The following is a 17,558-nucleotide window of genomic DNA, read 5'->3' as shown; positions in this document are numbered from 1 at the left end:
CACATGATTTTTTTTTTAAAACAAATTGGGATCACACTCACAGAGCATAAAACTCAACCATTTTAAAGCGTTCCACTCGGTGGCATTCTGTGCATTGACAATGCCGGGTAACCATCGCCACTGGTTCCCAAACATCCCCATCACCCAGAGGAAGCCCTGTCCCCACTGCGCAGTCGCTTCCCATCCTCGCCCGCCCCAGGCAAGCGCAAATCTGCTTTCTGGCTCCGTGGGCTTTGCTCTTCTGGATGTTTTACATCAAAAGAGTCATATACTATGTGGCCTTTTTTGTCTGGCATTTTTCACTTCGCATAATGCTTTCTAGGTTCATCCACATTGTGAATGAAAACATTTTCAAATACTCGCTCTATGTTGTGTTTCAGATGTGCTCAACATACCAGGGACCAAAATATACTTGGCACAGCTTCGTACAAGCTTTTCCAATCAAGAGTCTGATTTAGTTCTTCCCAGTTTCACGGCTATGTTGGGATGATGTATCATTCAGCACATGCTAATGTGGGTACAAGGAGCCCAGGTCACGCTGTGGGTTAGGCTTCAGGCTGCTAACTGCAAGGTTGGCAGTTCAAACCCATCAGCTGCTCAGCAGGAGAAAGATGAGGCTGTCCGCTCCCATAAAGATTTACAGTCTCCAAAACTGTGAGGGGTCACTCTGAGTTGGCACAAGTAGCTGGCAGCGGGTTTCTTTTGGTTCGGAGTTTGGCTTCATGTGGGTACATCTTTTAAAGCTGTTTCTCAGTGGTGTCCCTTTCCAACTCAAAGAGCAAACGTTCAGCATTAGGAAATAATTAGGATGCCACTGACTACTATTGAGACCTTTATTGCCATTGTATTACTAAATTCATTTTCATGAAGGAAAGCAATTTTTTCGGGGTGTGTGTGTCACAATTTCATGTATATTTTAAATGTAATTGTTTTTAAATATTAGAAATATTGAAAAGCTTGGGACCAGGTCATTTTTCTTATAATTGTCAGTGCATTTTGCTTTCACAAGGGAAAGAAAAGTGAGTGATTTCTGACAAGTATTTTTACCTGATTCTAAGTAAATGAACTCCATGTGGGGCTTGAGCTTATTAGAAGAGAGCCCTTCCTAAAACTGGTGGAAGACATCACTTCTTTCCTTCTCTTGGGGCTCAGACATGAATTCCCATTTGTTAAGTAAGAATATAAGCAGGTAAGGACACAGGCCTTTGCATTTATAGGAAGGCTGCTGCTCCCTCCTCCTTGGGCAGATGCCTCTCCCTAGGCAGTAACGAGAGCAACAATCTGGCCTCCTCCTGGCTTGCCCCCTGCTCCTCTGTGGGAGAGGCTGGTCTGCAGATTGTCTGACTTAAGCCCTGGCCGTCCAGGGTGCTTTTAGTATCAGCCCCTGCCAAAGCCAGGTCTGGACACAGACTTACTGCAGAGCAGGGACGATAAGCTGGAGGCTTAGAGAGTTTAACCTTCTTGCCGAGGAGTCCTGTTTACTTTAAACTTGCGGTTCCCCAAAGGATACCTGAGCCTGGTGCCAAGCTTCTTGCCCAGCCAACTGGCTTCCTCGGCAGCACCAGTCTCAGGATGGCAGAGCAGCTTCACTCCGGATAATTTTCAGAAAATGGCATGTTCTCAGAAAGCTGATCCCATCTGGCCTCTCACTTCTGCTTTCTAACCAGAAATCGTGCCCCCAGCTTAGCAGCTGTCTCCTCTCTCAGAAGTGTCTTTTAGTTTGGACGGTACCTAAGGCCAATTGAGATGTGAACGTGTTCTTTTCTTCCTGGCGTGCCGGAGTGGGGCAAGCGGTGAACACATGCTCGCCTGCTAACTGAAAGCTTGGGAGTTTGAATCCTCTGAAGAAAGAGCTGGCAACTGACTTCCACAAACAGCAGCTACGGAAATATATGTGGGTTGTCATCAATTAGAATCAACTCCATTGAAACTGGCTTCCCATCCCCCAACAAAGATAATTTCAACCACATCTGTGACAGCAATGATCTGTCTACTGTTCATAGCAAACCGTGCATGGAAACTCCTGTATGTCACATGCTCTTTTGAGCGCTGCATATGGAGTACTTGTTGGACACAGCAGCCCTCTGAGTTGCTTCTAAGGCACAGAGAGGGTAGGTGGCTTGCCTGGGGTGGCACAGCTGGTCAGCAAAGGAGCAGGGATTTAACCAGGGAGCAGCGGCAGCATTTATGTGCGCATTCGCTTCTCCCAGGTTCCACAGTGAGGCCGAACAGAACAATTCAGAACTTACCTGCATGCAGAAGCTCCAGTAGCTTCGTTCTTGATTTTCTAATGACAAATTCTGCCTACGGTAAGACCCCCGGCCCCTGTGCCCCTGGGGCACTCTAGCATAGTGCTGTCCCAACCAGTCACTGGGCTGGCTAGCAGAGTTGGATTCTCTCCTGCGATTGTCTCAGGGCTACGGTTCATCTGCCCCATTTATCAAGAGGAGGCAGCTCCAATTTCAGGATGATACTCTGGGCAAAAAGAAGGGATGGCCCTCTGTATAGTCTGGTTAGGCAGCCAGGAAGGAGGCTGCTGTGTTCTTGTCTTCAGGCAGAAGGACCTAATGGACAGACCGCTAAGAAATCCAAGTCCAGCATTCAGCTCTCAGCGTGACTGTCGACAAACCATTTAACCTCCCAGTGTGAGGGATGATGAAATAATACTTTGATCTTTAGAGAGAAAGACGCTGTATGCAAGTACCAAATAGGCCCTCCTTTTACTTGGCACCTACTAACTTCTTGTGGAGGCTGGTGGGCCTCATAAAATTCCAGCGTGTTCTCAGTTGCAAGGCCAAGTCCCTAGGCCTGGACTCCCTAGTTTTCAATCCTAATGCTTTGTCTAGTTTTGTGAGGTGTCTAAAAGCAAACATAAACCAGAAGATGTTTTTGTTTTGTTTTTCATGTATTTTCCCCCTTTGTCTCAGAGCTCCAAGCATGCTAATAATAGACATACTATTAAAAAAGCCCTACATTATTTAAAGCCTATGTGTTTTGAGATCCAATTTATGCCTAAGTGCCTGCTGGAGCCCTTTTTGGTTCTTTTTTGGCTATAACCTTATCAGTAGTGACTTGGGATGAAATTTTAGCTCTCTAGCCATTAAAAACTTTTTTTAAAAAGCAGATTCAAAGCAGGACATCTTTTATTTTTTTTCTTTTCCCTTCACCAACCAACTTTGCTTTCCTTTTGCAGTGCCCACAATAGAAAATTTTTCATTTTTAAACACCCTCACCCGAATCAACATTCATATTCTGACGGCATCCTGCCGTCCGGGAGACGTTCATTTGTGTGCCTCCAGGTGTGGAAGCCTGAGAAGGCCTGGGAGAATTCCTCCTCAGAAACATTTGCACTTTTAAATCGCAAGTGCAGAGGAATATATTAAAACCGATTAACTTGGGGGCTAGGACGCGGTGACCACTGTGGGCACCTCCTTACTGCTCTGGCGAGAATGACCTCACCTGACAGGTGTAGAAACCATCCGGAGAGAGACAGAAAAGGGGTCTGAGGATACCCCACATTCTGCTTGTTCGGTATCATTCCACTCAGCTCTGTGAGGTAGGTCATGTTTATTGTCATCGTTTTACTGATGGGAATTCAGGGCCTCAAAGCAGGTAGACAATTTCACTAAAGGTCACACAATTAGGAGAAAACAAAACCAAGATGTGGTCTGATGCCCTACTTTTCCATTATAACATTTTTTTAAGTAAAAAATTAAGTCGTCATCTCTCCCTTGAAATCACCTCTCTTTGGGGCAGTTGAACCCTGTCCGAGCTGCTGGTTTCAGTAGAGTTCAAAGAGCAGCCACTGGCATCTCCTGCGTGCCAGTGTTTCTAAGCCCTAGAGAGCCAGCCGAGGGTGAGCATAAAGCAACCTCTGTCCCGGAGGACTTTCCTGTTTCTCGTTTGAGTGATAACACGTCTTCTAAAAGGGCACATCTACTCAAGGACAATGGATATAGGTATGAATACCATTAATTATAACTATTAATGTGAATGAATGTGAATATGAATAGCTCGTTTCTTGGGAAATTATGCTATCCATTCATCCATCCTTTCCCTGACAACACAGTGAGACTGCTGTTGTTACTGTAGCCTGCCTCTCAGCCCGCACACCGGCTCCTTGGGGCCCGTGTCCAACCGGAAGCACCATCGCCTGGTCCTGCACCACATTCGTGGTCGCTCTTGTACTTGAGGCCATTGTTGGGCCCACTGTGTATTCCGAGTGTCTTCCCACCAAGCATGCTCATCTTCCAGCGCTGTCAGATAATATTCCGTTGTGACCCATTGCGTGTTCAGTGTGCAAAAATACTTGCAAGTAGGTAATCAGACCTTGCTGGTCGGTCATTCCACCCAAGTCTGGGTGATGTGCTGGCACCTGCTCACCACGGGGCCCCGATTGACAGTTGAAATCCTGGTGCCATAGCTTTCGTCGACCCAGCAATAAGCAAACTGCCACAGGATGACCAACTTTATCCTGATCAGCTCCACTTCCAGATGAGGAAATGCTAAGTCTGTGCTATGTTAATACAGCACGAGTCACATTTCAATTATCTGGTACTCACCATCATAGGTACCATCATGCAACAAAGCCCGATGGGACAGCACTGCTCTGCGTAGCTTTTCTACACAAGCCTGGGAGAAAAGGACTTGGCTCTCTTAACTCCTGAGTATCTGCTTTTAACCATCAGGCTAGGTGGTGGTGCTGGTTAGCAGCTCCTATTGAGTTGAACCCCGACTCCTGACCACCCTGCATGGCAGAGTCGAGCTCCTCTCTAGGGTGTTTTTAGCTCTCGGGGAGGCAGTTTGATGGGCCTCTTGCTTGCAGACTTGCTGGGTAGGTCTGAGCTGCTCACCGTTAGGTGACCAGCTGAGCTCTCCTTCATTGCCCCCTCTACATTACACCACCCTAGCATTTAGTGGGGTTTGCCAGGCAGAGTGGAACGAGTTAAACGAATCTCTTATGTCCCCAGGAAATAAAGAACTAGCTCAGGACAGCGGGTAAGGAAAAGCCATATCAAGAGAGCTTCCTTTGTGTGGTACTTGTAAAAGCTCGACACGATTCCCTCCCTGGAGCGGGCAAGTTCGTACTTACTGTTGGGCTCCCCTCTTATAGAAACACAAGGTGACTTTTCCTGAGTTATTCTAGGACTATTATGCTTGATGTACTTTTAATAGTACCTGGTACACAAGAGGCGCACAATAAATGCTTCCCAAACTAAATTTTAAAAAGAGATCTCTGTGCGATCTTAAAAAGAAAGAAAATAAAAGGTAGCCTCCTCAGTATCTGCCAGTTTCAACAGAAGCCTAGCCCAGAAGAGTACCAGCCGTGGACCGTCTCACGATTCCTAGGGGATAAAAAGGGAAGGCGACATGCAGGGTCTCGGCCCAGGAAGAGAGGGCCACACACGTGTCCATCCATTTCAAGGGAATCCCAAAAGGAGAGCGTATAAGAGCTGCCGACCATCTTATTGGGCTCGTTTTCACCCTGTGTTCTTTTGAAGCTAAAGCTTAGATGGCTCTAAAGCATGCAAGGGGGTGGGCAGGGTGGCGAGAGAAAGGGAGAAAGAGAAAATAAAAAATGACTTCCAGACCAAAATTAACTCGCGTTACTGTCTCCTCAGTGCAGCAAAACCAAATCACAGCAGCCTCCTGCGTTGCATCCTGTGTCCCACCCCAGATGACTTGTTCTCACCCACCTAATGCTGTGCGAAAGTGGGAAAGAAAGCAAAAGCAAAACCCTCTACCCTATTTTGGCTGCTGGCTCCATCCCCCAGTGTCTTCTCATCAGAGCAAACGCGCCACCCCTCCCACTCATCTTTCTTTCCGTCTCTTCGTGATTTAGCTCCGAGTGCTGGCTTCGGTGTTGTTTAGAACAAACAAGACCTATAAACATACATTTTAGAAGACAGATGTGCTGATTGGGGATGGGAAGCGAGCCCTCTCCCTGCCTCTTAAGTGCTTTAATTTATAGCAAAATCAAAAGGAGTTGTTCAACATGTATCTTGAGGATTCAACTTTGAAAACTGATAAGAGGTGACAAATGCCAGACTCATTTTGAATTTGAACTTGACAACCTGGACCCCTTATATCCTGCCCCCGCTTGCGCAATTTTCTTTGAATGATTTAAGAATTCCCTGGAGGCGTTTTCCTTTTCTGCCCCAGAACCCTTTGTGTAGGCCTATTTCTGCCGGCTTTAGAAATTCCCCTGTAACAGGCCTTATCAGAGAAGATTCCAATTTAGAGCAGCAAAAGTTTAATGTCTGATATCAGCTCTAGCTTTTTTGCCCCTCTCCTCTTTTTACTCCGAAGGAGACACGATGTTTTACAGTGTTAACGGTTTCAAAAGGTCCTACATTTGCAGGGAACAGAGTGCTTTTGTGAAAGGGGTTCTGAGAAGCATTATTCAGACGAAAAGGCATCAAAGGGATGTGAGTTAAAGAGAGAACAGTTTGCCGATGTAGAGATTGGAGGCTGCATGTGCTGACAGGTGCAATTATAGCCAAATAATTGAATCTTTTACGAGCGATCTGGTGCGATAAGGCAATAGTGGTGGACTCACATGGGAAACAGATTCATAATTAGACACGCCGCAGCCCAGCGGTGGAGGAGGCAGGTAGACTCGGGCATATCAGAGAGCAGGATGGAGTCACAGTGGCACTTACCACTTTGTGAAGAGGTCTAAAATAGCATGATTTCAACCCAAAGCAACTTACTTGGTAAAAAGTCCATAGAGAAGACTCAGTGGTCCTGGAGAGGCTCAGCCTTCCCCTTACAACCCCCACAGCATGGAAGCTCTCTTAGCTCTGGGAATGGGGGGCAACTGCACTCGGAATCCTTTTGGTCTCTGGGAATTGAAAGAAAATGTCAAGTGTTCTGCGTTAAAGGATTTCTCCTACTACTGACGTTGACAGTCTTTCTTGAGTCTGGTAGCTGTAGTGTGTAGACCTCTCAGTTTCTTTTCTCTACATGCCCCTTAGCCAAGGAGGTGGGGTAGAGAACAATCTGGTGTTTATTTCTCAGAATGTCCCACCAAAGTCATAAAAGATAATGAATAGCCTCGCACCTCACCTTGAAGTCAAGGTGTGTCAAGCCTTGACCCCCACAGAGCAGTGAGGTGATTAGACACACTGCGCCTGCACTTTGCTCAGAAACCTGACGGGCAGGTCTTACTCAGAGGTTCTGCCTGGAGACAGGGCTGAAGAGGGCATAAACCATCCAAAGACAGCACTGCCATTTCCACCCACAACAGGGCAAAGGACACTCCATTAGTATTTGTGTTAGTGCTCTTGCTCCAGGCTTTCATTCTTAATAAAATACTGTATTTTACTTTGCTGGATTGTATGACTTTCCCCCCTTTACATTTATGATGTCATTTATACTCTTTCATGTACAGAAGGATTAATTCATCATGCCAATGTTATTAAAGGTTTTTAAATTTGCTAGTGAGTTTTGGGTTTCTGACAACTTACCTTTAAATCCAGGTGGTACCTTCCCCCCCACACCCCCTTTCCCCACTGTGGAAAATCGATTCCTTCATGTCGTGGGTTTGCTAGTATTTTTCTTCATCTTTTCTTTCAAAGTGGCAAACTTTTCACTCTACCTTCTATTTATAAGATTTTGCACTTTGGAGGTTAAAGAATTGCACTTTCTCCAAGCAATATGGTCTTTGGGCTTGATTTCTGAGGGAATGTCTTAGAAGTGGTGAAATTCCCTGAGTGACTGAAGTGTTTTTGATGAGGACTTCAGACCCCACCTAAGGGCTGTGACTCCCTTTGGAGACGGTGAGGCCATCAAGAAAAACCAGCTGGCATCTCCGTCCAAAGGTGGCGGTGTGGGAGAGGAATAGTTCCATCAGGCATGCCCAGGTGATGAGGTTCTGATAAAGGTTCTTCCGGGGAAGCTCAGAGACATCGGGGCTTAGGGAAAGGTATCCATGCTCGTGGGCGGATAGCTGATCCTTTTTAGAAACCGGAGTTTGGCGTTGGGATTCTTCTCTGAGTTTACCCTGTGCACCTCTCCAGTACGTCCTGGTTGTTGGATTAACACTGTAATTGTGAGTTTTCTGAGTTCTATGAGTTGCTCTAGTGATTTATCCAACCCAAGGGGGATAATGAGTGGGAACTAGCTCATCAAAAGTGGTCTGGGCCCTGGAGGTCCCTAATTACATGGCTGGTCTCCTGAAGGGGTAGAGGGAACCCACGGATTGGTAGTCAGGAGGTTTGAAGTGGGTGAGGATGTCTTTCCCACACTTGTGGCTGGCATCTGAGGTTGTGAGCAGGCGTGGTGGTCTGGAGGACTGTGGGGTCTGCTTTAGCTCCAGGCACTTAGAGTCAGGGGAAGATGCGCTGCCCACGTAGCTGGTGCCAGAGCAGAAGTGGAAGAGAATTGAAAGAGGGTAGTGATTTGATTGATCATTACTGTCTGGTATGAGAAGTGGAATAGATTGATTTTGATTTTTGCCCAGATTCCATTGGTACCTAGATAGATGAGAGACTTCCTTTACATCAGCCTCCTTGAAGAATTTAACCAGCTCAGCAGTAAATACAATATTGTACCAAGAATAAGAATCCATAACCATTTTATTATTTTATTTTATTTTTTTAAAACAATTTATTGGGGCTCATACAATTCTTATCACAGTTCATACATATACATACATCAATTGTATAAAGCACATCTGTACAGTCTTTGCCCTAATCATTTTTTTCCTCCTCTTTTCTTTTTTTACATTTTATTAGGGACTCATACAACTCTTATCACAATCCATACATATACATACATCAATTGTATAAAGCACATCCATACATTCCCTGCCCCAATCATTCTCAAGGCATTTGCTCTCCACTTAAGCCCCTTGCATCAGGTCCTCTTTTTTTTTTCCCCTCCCTCCCCTTTCCCCCCTCCCTCATGTGCCCTTGGTAATTTATACATCGTTATTTTGTCATATCTTGCCCTATCTGGAGTCTCCCTTCCCCCCTTCTCTGCTGTCCCTCTCCCAGGGAAGAGGTCTCATGTGGATCCTTGTAATCAGTTCCCCCTTTCCAACCCACTCACCCTCCACTCTCCCAGCATCTTCCCTCACACCCTTGGTCCTGAAGGTATCATCCACCCTGGATTCCCTGTACCTCCAGCCCTCATATGTACCAGTGTACAGCCTCTGTCTTATCCAGCCCTGCAAGGTAGAATTTGGATCATGGTAGTTGGGGGGAGGAAGCATCCAGGATCTGGGGGAAAGCTGTGTTCTTCATCGGTACTACCTTGCACCCTGACTGACCCATCTCCTCTCCTAAACCCCTCTATGAGGGGATCTCCATTGGCCGACACTTGGGCCTTGGGTCTCCACTCTGCACTTCCCCCTTCATTTAATATGGTATATATATACATATATACATATACACATACATACACACACTTATATCTTTTTTTTTTTTTGCATGATGCCTTATACCTGGTCCCTTGGCACCTCGTGATCGCACTGGCCGGTGTGCTTCTTCCATGTGGGCTTTTTTGCTTCTGAGCTAGATGGCCGCTTGTTCACCTTCAAGCCTTTAAGACCCCAGACACTATCTCTTTTGATAGCCGGGCACCATCAGCTTTCTTCACCACATTTGCTTATGCACCCATTTGTCTTCAGCGATCCTATCATGGAGGTGTGCAGCCAATGATATGATTTTTTGTTCTTTGATGCCTGATAACTGATCCCTTTGGGACCACTCGATCACACAGGCTGGTGTGTTCTTCCATGTGGACTTTGTTGCTTCTGAGCTAGATGGCCGCTTGTTTATCTTCAAGCCTTTAAGACCCCAGTCACTATCTCTTTTGATAGCCGGGCACCATCAGCTTTCTTCACCACATTTACTTGTTCACCCACTTTGGCTCCAGCCGTTGTGTCGGGAGAGTGAGCATCATAGAGTTCCAATTTAATAAAAGAAGGTATTCATGCATTGAGGGAGTGTTTGAGTAGAGGCCCAAGGTCCTTCCTCCACCTTAATACTTGACCTATAAATATAGACACATAGACCTATTTCCCCATCCTCCCATATATATTTGCATGTACATGTCTTTGTCTAGACCTCCATGAATGCCCTTTGACTCCTAGCTCTTTCCTCCATCTCCCTTGACTTTCCTCCTGCCCTACTACCATGCTTCGTCGCCACCTGGGCTAGAGTATACCTCTTCTCTAAGCAACCTTACCCTTGATCATTCCCCACCAGGCCTGCCACTCCCCCCTCTCTACCATTTTGGGTCCCATGTTGTTCCCTTGTCCCTGGTTTATTTTATTTTTTCAAAGTGCTTCTTTTTTAATGAAACAAATCCAAAAGATGCACAGTCAGGCTCAAATTGTGCAGTTCACATGCATATGGAGAAACACACAGACAGCAGGATGGGGCGTCCATAACCATTTTAACAACAAGCTACCCTGTTCTCTTTTCTATTGTGAGACACGTAGCAAAGTGATTGGTTGCAGTTGTTAGACCCTCTAATCATTGTTTTGGTTCCTGTCAACATCATTTATTCATAACAGGGGCAGACACCATCTTCAGTATGCCCTCAGAGCTGGATGCCTGCTCCAGCTTGACATCATCACTGTCCTATCTTCTGCCTAGATCAATGAGAGTATTTAAGTATTTACATCATGTGATAAGACTGAGCTATTACAAACTTCCCGCAATCCCACATAGGTGCAGGCTGCCTGATCATTTTTTCAAATGATTGCAAGGTTGGGTCTGTAGGGCTCATTTTTGATATATAAGTACCAGATTTGTAACTGAATCAAATGCATGTGCAGTCATTACTGGTTACCTATTGCCTTTCTGAGGCCCTGGTGGTGATATTGGATATTGGTAAGCTGTGGACAGCTAACTGCAGGTTGGTGGGTTAAATCGAGCAGCAGTTCTGCAGGAGAAGGATGAGACTATATGCCCTATAAATATTTGCAGCCTTCGAAACCCATAGATTAAGATCATTATGAGTCAGATTGACTCAATAGCAGTGGGTCTGGTTTTGGTTGGTGTTTACCTTTCTGTCACTATCTTCCATGTTTGCTCCAACAATATGGTGTTACTTTAGTAGAATTAAACATCGGAGAGTTCAAAATTAAATAATCCCATTCATCTTTAGTTTTAACTGTTAGTTGCTAAGAGTCTGTTAGTAGAGTTCTTATCATCCTCAGTAGTAACAATAGTTCTGTTCTCAGATCTTGTTGGTAGGTGCCAGAGTCTGGTCGGACCCATAGCCACCCTATGCACAACACAACAAAATGTCGCCCGGTCCTGTGCCTGCCATCCTCACAATTGTTTCAATGTCTGAGCCCATTGATGCAGCCACTGTGTCGATCCATCTCATGGAGGGTGTTCTTCTTTTTTGCTGCCCTTCCACTTGACCAAACATAATGTCCTTCTCAAGGGATTGGTCTCTCCTGACAATGTGTCCAAAGTGTGTAAGATGAAATCTTCCCATCTTTGCCTCTAAGGAGTCCACTGGCCTTACTTCTTCCAGCACAGATTGCTTTGCTGTTTTAGCGGTCCATGGTACTTCCAATATTCTTCCCCGGCACCACGATTCAAATGCAACTATTCTTCTATGATCTTTCTTATTCAATGCCCGATTTCACACACAGATGCTGTAATGGGGAATGCCGCGGCTTGGGTCAGTTGCTCCTTAGTCCTCATAATACCTTTGCTCTTCAATGCTCTGAAGAGGTGCTGTGCAGCAGATTGACCGAGTGCAATACATCTTCTGATCTCTTGACTGCTGCATGGATTGTGGAAACCCTCGACAACCTCTACCTTTTCTCCATTTGTCGTGATGTTACCTATTGGCCCCGTTATGAAGATTCTGGTTTCCTGAGCATCGAGTTCTAATCCACACTGAAGACTAAAGTCCTTGCTCTTCATCAACAAGCTCTTCACGTCCGCCTCGCTTTCAGCCAGCAAAGTCGTTCCATCTGCATAGCACAGGTTTTTAATAAGCCTTCCTCCAATCCTGATGCCACATTCTTCTCCATATCGTCCAGCTTCTCTGATTCTTTCCTTAGCATAGAGATTGAACAAGTCTGAGGAGAAGATGTAACCCCGGGGCACGCCTTTCCTGATTTTAAACCATGCAGTATTCTCTTGTTTTGCTCCCACAACGGACTCTTGACCCATGTAGAGATTTCTCATGAGCACCCTGAAGCGCTCTGGAATTCCCTTTTTCCTCGAGGTTATCCACAGGGTGTATGGTTCAACAGTCAGATGCCTTTCCATAGTCAATGAAACATAAGCAAACATCTTTCTGGTATTCTCTGGCTTTGAGCCAAGATCCATCAGCCATCAGCAATGATATCCTTTGTTTCACACCCTCTTTTGAATTTGGCTTAAATGTTTGGTGGTTCCCTGTCAATGTACTGCTTCAACCATTGTTGTATGACCTGAAGCCAAAAAAAAAAAATGTGTGCGATATCAATGATACCGTTCTACAGTGTGAGCATTCTGTTGGGTCATGTTTCTTTAGAATGGGCACAAATATGGATATCTTCCCGTCAGGTGGCCAGGTAGCTGCCTTCCAGATATCCTGCCATAGATGAGTGAGTGCTTGCAGTGTTTCTCCAGCTTTCTGAAACATTTCGTTGGTATTCCATCACCTCCTAGAGCCTTGTTTTGGCTAATGCTCCCAATGAATCTTGAACGACCATTGATTCTTGCTTATATGCTACCTCCTGAAATGGTGGACTGTTGACTTTTGGTACAGTGACTGTGGAGTCTTTCCACCTCTTGAAGCTTCCTGCATCAGTCAAGATTTCAAGAGTGCAACTTGAGGCTTGCTTTTTTTTTTTCTTGAATTCTTTCAGATACACTGAGTCTGTTCTTTCTTTCAGTATTCTAATTCTAGGTTCTTTCACATTTCATTCATCCTTTCTTCGGTTTTCTTTTGTTCCTCTCTGATTAATGGCAAGTTTCAGAGTCTCTTCTAACAACCACTGCGATCTTTTCTTTCCTGGCTGTCTTTTAAATCACATCGCGCTCTCTTCATGCATGACGGTCTTGGTGCCCTCCCACAGCTCATTGGGCCTTCTGCCATTAGTGTTCATTGTCTCACATCTATGCTTCAGATGCTCTTGAAATGATCACATAGACTCAAGCTCACATTTTTGTTTGCACGGACTTGTTTTCATTTCCTTCATCTTTATACCGAACTTACAAATGAGCAGTTGATGATCTGTTCCACAGTGGGCCCCTGGTCTGTTTTTAGTTGCTGATACTCAGCTTCTCCTGATTTCTGTGTATTCCATCTGGGGAAGCCCATGCATATAGTCACCTTTTAAGTTTAAAAAAGACATCATAGATCTCCAGTTTTATTTCTATCACCAAGTCCATATTTTTCTCTCGGTCTCCAACTTTCACATTCCAATCACCAGTAGCTATCAATGAATCTTGATGGCATGTTTGATCAATTTTAGACTAAAGTTGTTGGTGAAGTCCTTCACTTTCTTCATCATTAGCTTTCGTGGTTGTTGCATAAAGTTGACTAATAGTCGTGTTGATTGAATTTCCTTGAAGGCGCATAGGTATCATCCTATTACAAACAGCACTGTACTTCATGATGGGTTTAGCCAGATCCTTGCTGACAACGGATGCCAGCCATTCCTCTTCATTGTGTTATATCTGGCTAGTAAATCATAGGATTTTCTGATTTTAAATGGCAAATAGTAGTCTGTTTCAGCTCACTAATACCTAGTTCCATTTCATTTTTGACCACTTCCGATTTTCCTCAATTCATATTTTGCACATTCCAATTTCTAATCATTAGAAGACCTCCCATCTGTTTCTCTTGATCTTGAGTTGTGACCATCAGCAAATGAAGATCCCTAAGGCTCCACTCCCACAGGCTTTACCCAACTCGCGTCACCAGGGTCGACTTCCCTCCAAGAAATCAGCTCTTCAGTCACCTTTCCATTGCCCTCGGACCCAAGGTGCCCATATGTTCTGCGATATTTCTTTAGGCTTTCAGCATTTGACCATGCTTCAGAGTTATGCATAAGGTTTTCAGTGGCTTCTTTCTCCAACGTGGAGAGCTGAGCCCTTCTTCCTTGTCTGTTCTTCGGCTGGAAGCTCCGCTGGAACCCGTTCACTTTGGGTGATCCTGATGGTATTAGAAATACCAGTGATAAAGCTTCCAGCATCACAGTCATACACAAGCCACAACAGTATGGCCAACTGACAGGGAAGTGGTAATTCTTAGCCCTCGCTCTACTTTATTATCACCTCTAAGCTTTTACAAAAATACAGACACACAGATTTGTCTCAGAAGTTGAGTTGGTCATCTAGCTGAGAAGCAACAAAGTTCACATGGAGGAAGCACACCAGCCCGTGTGATCATGAGGTGTTGATGGAATCAACTATCAGGCATCAAAGACTCAGAACAAAAAGTCTTATCAATGAGAATGAGGGGGAATGCAGAGTGGAGGCTCAAACCCCATCTGTAGACAATTGGACATCCCCTTACAGAAGGGTCACAAGGAAGAGACAACCCAGTCAGGGTGCAGTCTAGCACCAATGAAACATACAACTTTCCTCTAATTCTTTAATGCTTCCTCCTGCTCAGTATCATGATCCCACTTCTACCTTACAAATCCAGCTAGACCAGAGGATATACACTGGTATAGATAAGAGCTGGAAACACAGGGAATCCAGGACAGGTAAACCCCTCAAGAACAATAATGGGAGTAGTGATTCCAGGAGGGTAAGGGGAAGATGGGGGAAGAAAGGGCGAACTGATCACAATGATTGACATATAACCCCCTCCCTGGTGGATGGACAACAGAAAAGTGGGTAAAGGGAGACAATGGTCAGTGTAAGACATGAAAAAAATAATAAATTATCAAGGGTTTGTGAAGGAGGGAGGGAAAAAATAAGGAGTTGATACCAAGGGCTCAAGTAGAAAGAAAATGTTTTGAGAATGATAATGGCAACAAATATACAATTGTGCTCAACACAATGGATGTATGCATGTATTGTGATAAGAGCTGTATGAGCCCCCAATAAAATGATTAAAAATACAAAATTTAAATGCATAGCTTTGGGGGGAGCACAAAAGCTGAGTTGATTTCTTTCTGGTAGGCTCCAACTCTGGGCATTTTTGGGGGGTAATCTTTTAGAGTAATTTGAAAGAGCTTATAATCACTGAAAAAGTCCATAGTTTTATGAAAGGAGACAAGACCCACTGTAGTCTGTCCTGTGCAACTCATGGTCACCCAGAACTTCAGACAAACAGGCTGCTTGAAAGTGTAACTAGTGAATTTATGATGAAGTCATGCTAGGCTATGGTGGTAGCTAATCAAACCCAGACACACAGAAAAGCAGAACACCACGCGATGAGCAAGGCAGACCAAGGATTGCAAGTGAACCCCAGGAGCAGAGAGAGCAAGGCAGGGGGGTCTTTAAAGCCTTCAGAGGTAGCATGGCCCAGGAAACACCATAGATTTCAAACTTCTACCTTATAGGATTGTGAAAGAATACATTTGTGGTTTCAATCACTCAGTTTGTGGCACTTTGTTATAGCATCCTAACAAAGAGAGACCTAAGTTGGTGGTTATATTTGTTTGTAGAAGTCTAAGTTAGTTGTGTTAACAGACTTGATTAAACTCTCCTCAATCTATGCCACGCTTTGCTCATGTGTATTTGGATTTCATCTGTAATTTAAAATGGAGAAGAAAGAGTGTTAATTTGGATTCAGAAAAAATTTGACCTCAAATTTGGTATCTTTTAATAATGGTGTGACTTTGGAACAATGCTTATATGTATTGGATTTTAGTTTCCCCATTTGCCGAAGGAGAATAATAATAAGACTGTCTTTGGAGTGGAGATACTAGTCATTTGATATGAAAACATTTAGTATAGTACCCAGTGCTTAATATGTTAGCTGTCTTGTCTGTCTGTCCTGTCTGTCCTGATGTGTCATTTACCTGGCTTCTCTGTCCTGTCTCCATGTCATGATTGTCTGCCTTTAATTTTTTTCATATGTAAAATGAGAAGCCCAGAAAACATTTGAATTCTACCTAAAATTCAGTTAGTGTAATTCTCTGTCTGTTGAATAACCACCACATATCCTTTCCCACACATTCTATTTACGTGCAAAGTGGAAGCTATTGGCATGCCGTAGAGGGGATGGATTTCAGGCTTCTTTTCGTGCTGTATCCACATCGCCTCACGTGGCTCTCCTTTCAACCAGACAGGGCTTTGAAATAGCTGGTCAGTTTGGGGGACATGATCTGGCGCTGTGCGAACAGGTTTTGTTTTATTTTGAATTGGGTAATCCCTATTTATTTCATGTGAATGCTAATCTCAGGCCTTTGACTGCCATTGCCCTGGCTTCATGTACACGATTAATCCGAACTGCTCGATGACAGTGATAACAGCGGTCAAACAAACTCTTAGCTGTTGAGTTGACTTCCACTCCTGGGGACCCTACAGAAAAGGGTAGAGCCACCCCACAGGGGTTTTTCTAAACTGTACATCTTCACAGAAACAGCAGACTACAATTTCTTTTTCCTGTGGAGTGGTCAGTAGTTTCCAACCCCAGACCTTTATGGTTAGCAGCCAAACCCAATTCTGCACCCCCAGGGCTCCTAATAACAGTGGTTGTGACTGGAATTTACATGGAAGCACCTATTTGAAGTGATGGACTTCAGAGCAGCACAGGGGAAATTAGGGTTCATTGCCACCTGGATATGTAGTGTGTGTGTGTGTGTGTGTGTGTGTGTGTGATGAAAACCAAACATTGCTGCATCTTGAGCAACCCGAGAGCACCCCAATGAAATCCTGCCCAACGTAGGTTGCTAGGATCATAGAACATTTTGTAATTCATGGCGATGACTCAGCAAGGCGCTGCCTGGCTGCACTGAGGCATCTACCTGTCCTTTGCCCAGGCCTTGGTTCCAGATAGGAAGCTCTGGCTAGTACGGGGGGTTGAAGCTGTTGCAATTACGTAGTATAGGCACATCAAAGGGGAGGACTAGGATGTCCATTTAGTATACAGATTCAAGGAGCTGCTTGTGAATAGATGAATCGTCAATGGGGAAAAGCCACTTTGACAAGGACAGTGTGATCTGCTGCGTCCCAGCGCCTGGCAAAGTGTAACATGGGATGCCCTGCAACTGAAAGAGCAATGAAAAACCATGACACATTGGAATAAAATTTTGGCTTCTTCACTAGTGTAAGGGTTGACACAGTTTTCTGTAAATAGCTGTGTTAGTCCAGGTAGACTAGGGAAACAAGTGCAGGGACACTCATACGTATATAAGAAAGAGCTTTATATACAAGAGCAATTGAATCTTGTGAAAACATCGCAACCCAGTCCAGATCAAGTCCATAAGTCCGATATTAGCCATATATCCAATACCAATCTATAAAGTCCTCTTCAGAGTCACGAAACACATGCAATGATGTTGAATGCAGGAAGATCATAGGTCATTGGGTAGAAACTCTTGTGGATCCAGTGGTAGTAGAAGCTTCTCAGTGCTGGCGTGGGTCTCTACATGGCTCCTCTAGCTCCAGGACTCTAGGATAGCTCCATGT

The 17,558-nt window shown here is 44.7% G+C and overlaps 1 protein-coding gene across 2 annotated transcripts in view; it reads left to right on the top strand.

Annotated features, from left to right (window-relative positions):
- TPH2 (tryptophan hydroxylase 2) overlaps positions 1-17,558 on the top strand; it is a 131,661-nt gene that overhangs the window by 57,991 nt on the left and 56,112 nt on the right. The gene's annotated exons all lie outside the window — the stretch shown is intronic.

This window comes from Tenrec ecaudatus, chromosome 6 (assembly GCF_050624435.1).
Source record: "Tenrec ecaudatus isolate mTenEca1 chromosome 6, mTenEca1.hap1, whole genome shotgun sequence".
In the NCBI taxonomy this organism is placed as follows: Eukaryota; Metazoa; Chordata; class Mammalia; order Afrosoricida; family Tenrecidae; genus Tenrec; species Tenrec ecaudatus.
This window is presented reverse-complemented; position numbering and strand designations above follow the sequence as displayed.